Below are 4,211 nucleotides of genomic sequence, written 5' to 3'. Positions count from 1 at the left end.
ATCCCACATGGATTCCATATGGTAAATCCCATATGGGATACGCGTGGGTTTTTACCATATGTAACCCATATGGGGATTATTATTTTGTCCCATGTGGGTTTCATATGGTAAATCCCACATGGGTTTTATGTGGTAAATCCTACATGGGATATAGGTGGAAAATACTACATGTTATAGATCTTAAATGCCACATATTTTAATCCAAATGGTATAAAAGTAGTCAATACTAGACAAATGAAAGTCCGAATGCTTCTATGATAATTTTTAAAATTCTTTGAATTTAAAAATTACTTAAATAGTAATTTAAAATTAATCATCGAAGCTTTCAGAGAGGCTTAACTTAATCTGGTATTTGCTACTTTATCCCATTTGGTATTCAAAATGTGTAGCATTTTTGATCTTTTACATGTGATGTTTTCCACCTATAACCTGTGGGATTTACCTTAAACTATTATGACGAAATTTTATAAAATTAAAAACGTGTTGCAAAATGCATTTATTTTAAAATAAATGCTATTAATCAATACACCCAAAATGAATATTAAAATATTATTTTTCTTTTGCGATTTACACGCCGTTTTTTGTCGATTGAATTAATTAAATCGCTTCGGCTTGCATAATACCAAAGTTTTTAGTATCTTCTAACTTTCTTCAAACATTTTCTAAAAAAAATATAAATACAAATATATATATATATATATATATATATATATATATATATATATATATATATATATATATATAAATAGAGAGAGAGAGAGAGAGAGAGAGAGAGAGCGAGAGAGAGAAAGAGAGAGAGAGAGAGAGAGAGAGAGAGAGAGAGAGAGAGAGAGAAAGAGAGCAATTTTAATAAAGAACCTTATTAGTCGAGCAATTTTAATTATTAGACAGGTTGAAGTCATTAATGACTACAATATTTCACAAATAATTATTTCCTAATTTATTACTTACAATGACTAACGTATTATGGGTAATTGAACACATATTATGCGTAATGAGCTTGAACCCATGAGGAGAATCCTGAAAAAAAGTGATCAATTAGGATAATAGTTAAATAAAATAATAAAAACAAAAATGTAAAAACTTACTTTTTCAATGATGTAGAGGTTGGGTGCAATAGCCACTGGATGCAAAAGTATCTTTACTTTTTCGTCACACACACGGCCTTCTATAATAACAGGCCTTGACATCGCGCAAAATGCCGTAAAAACTGAAGGCCGATTAAACTTTCGCTTTTACTTATATTGATATATTTTTATATTAGGTAAGGTGTAATGGCAGTCTATGTTTTCTAATAATAATCTCTAGTAAAGACGGAAATATAAAAAGAAAACCAAAAAATTGTTAAAAGATAATCATATTTTTCGTATTTCAAATTTCATTAAGAATATTTATGTAATATTAAATAGTATCAATAACAAGCAGAACTATAACAAAGTATATATCTATATATTAGAAAGATAACTGTATTTTTAATTTTTTTTGCTAAAAATGGTAACAATAAAAATCAACAACAATAAAAAACAAAAGTTGATTCAAGCAAAAAAAAGTTTTATCAATATATCTCAACAGGGTAAATATTTACAAATCCAAACATATTGAGAGACATATAGGCTAATGAGAAAATAAAAAACATAACAAGTAAATAGCATAATAAATTACAAAACTAATTTTCAGATAAATTATGATAGCTTTAGTATTTTGGGGGTGGTATTTAGTGAGTAATTCTTTAGCAGAATATTAGAATATACTTCCATATTTATAATAATAATTGGTAGAACTATCATAAATTTTTATTTCGCTTTTTTGCACATAGCCAGCTATGTAAACTATAGCCACTAATGTAGATTTATTAACTGAGCTTTCAAGATCATGTATATTATCCAGAAGTTCTTTTTCATCAGTAGAAATATCTCTAAAACATATGTCACAAGTATGACCATCGATACCATCAGCAGGAATGTCAAGTTGTAATATCAATTTAGTATTAATTTTTTCAACCTATTAAGACATACTTTGCATCATTACTCAACAAAGTTCCTATGAGATCAATAAAGCCATAACATGAATGCGCTATTGCATTGCTAGTATCTAGTGTAAGCTGTTTTACACGCTTACGTGTAGGTTTCATAAAATTTGGCAGTTCAGCAATATCTCGTAGCAGTTGTAACTGTTGATCACCAACTGAGTGGATTTCTCCGCATAATTCATTTCTAAACCGAATGCCAGCACCAGGTGCTTTGACATTAACAACATTCGAAAAAAAGTTATTTTTCAATAAATACAGCAGTACCTTCAAATGCTTTATTTTCAATCTCTGGATGCGTTCTTAATGCAGCTACTGTTTTTTCACAAAAAACAGACAAACAAAACTTTACAGATTGTCTCTCTATTGGTTTTGGATAAACCGATTTAGCTGTAAGTTTAGAGAGTTTAAAAAAGACTATTGCACTCAGTTTTATATAAAGTTTCTAAATCACTCCACTTAGCCAAAGCCAGTTCTTTATTGTTCAAAAATTGAAGTTCGTCAGTCTTTTCTGTCAACCAATTGTTTCGTATAGATTTTAAGAGATGCACATAATCATACAATAAATATATACCTGATGTTGTTAACCATGGTTTACTATCAACTGTTTTAAACATTCCAAAAAATCTTTGATTACCATCAGTAATTATTAACAGTGTCTTACTATTTTCAATATTATTTATCGTATCAACAATTTGTTGACATTGAGCAAACTGAAATTCGGAGGAACAATTTGCAACAGGTTGAGCTCTACATATAAATTCTGGACCTCCAAAAAGACATTTAATCATAAATGATAAAATTGTTTTAGCTAACTTTTCAGGGTAGTTTACTGCTTGACCAAACAAAGCACCTCTTTGGTTAAGTAATGAAGCTTTGACATAGATCTCATCAATTAGTATTATGGAAGTTCTTTTCAATGGATTTAAATTCATAAAAATACTATTTATGAAACTTAGGTCCTCCATTGAGCTTATTTTTGAAGTCAATCGTGTTAAAGTCCTTATACTTGGCAACTTGTAGTCAATACACAAACAATCATATAAACTTCGTCGCATAGCAAAATACTCATATGCTCTACATATAATATCTGAAGTATATAAAAATTCACCAACATTAACTGTTCTCATAGCATTAAGGTGTTCTTTTTTTATTAAGCTGGAAAACAATAACATCGTTATTATCACTTGACAAAGATTGAATATCGTCAAATATAAGTTCATCCTCTTTTAGAAAATCATTTAACTCATCTGGTAAAATGCTTCGAAAACTGCTTGAAGTTACAGTTTTTCTAACTTTACTTGCTGGTGTGGCTAAACAACTAGGCGGAATATTTTTAAAAACAGATGGTGGGTTTAAAGGTCATTGCTTCCCATATTTGCTTTCAAAAGGTGCTTCATTTGGCCAATGAAGTTGACATACTGCTGATATTTTAATTGATATTTTTGTTGTAGTTGAGTATTGATATTTTTGTTGTAGTTGTAATTGATATTGTAGCTGTAGTTGTATAAATTGATATATTAAACAAACATCTAAATTTCTATAAGTAAATTTATTCTTTGATCATTGCCTTCATATCCTATCTTATTTTCATATCATAATCTATTATGGTATTATTATATAACATATCACAACAATATTATTAAACTTGTGATGTTCAAATATCATATGAACATTTTCTAACATGTTCATATGATATTTGAATATAGTTCTTGAGTATATTATCTGCAAACAATTGACTGATGCAAGTTCAAATGTTGTCAAAAACCAAGCATGCATGCATGGGACACTGCAGTGTCCCACAAAGAAATGCAGGTTTGAAAGTCAAATTTTCTTTATCAAAAATATTAAAATAGGGGGGAGATAGGGAGGTTTCTGTAACTTTTTTTAGGCTCCAAAACTTTTAACTTTATATATAATAAGGTTCATAAAACTTAAGGGACTTACGAAGTACATTGAGGAACAAAAACAGGATATTTACAGAAAATTTTTAATTTTTAATCTGGAGTACCACAGTGTAATTGGGAAATAAAGTCTCTGGGGCCAGTATTCAAAGTAATATGATCTAAAGTAATATATAAATTAAATAAAATGCTTTAAAATGCATGCAGTTATACATATAACTCCTGATAGTTAACTATATGTATAACTAGTTATACATAAAATTTATTATATAAACTTATTT

At 28.6% G+C, this 4,211-nt stretch overlaps 1 long non-coding RNA gene across 1 annotated transcript; it reads right to left on the bottom strand.

Annotated features, from left to right (window-relative positions):
* Positions 1-486: 486 nt before the first annotated feature.
* Positions 487-3,525, bottom strand: LOC136088760 (uncharacterized). Its single transcript, XR_010642455.1, has 3 exons — positions 1,089-3,525; positions 952-1,020; positions 487-662 (listed from the first exon to the last, which is right to left on the bottom strand). It is a non-coding gene; the product is annotated as an uncharacterized LOC136088760 (long non-coding RNA).
* Positions 3,526-4,211: the final 686 nt, after the last annotated feature.

This window comes from Hydra vulgaris, chromosome 12 (genome assembly GCF_038396675.1).
Source record: "Hydra vulgaris chromosome 12, alternate assembly HydraT2T_AEP".
NCBI lineage: Eukaryota > Metazoa > Cnidaria > Hydrozoa > Anthoathecata > Hydridae > Hydra > Hydra vulgaris.
The sequence above is the reverse complement of the archived record's forward strand: the minus strand, read 5'-3'. Positions and strand labels throughout refer to the sequence as shown.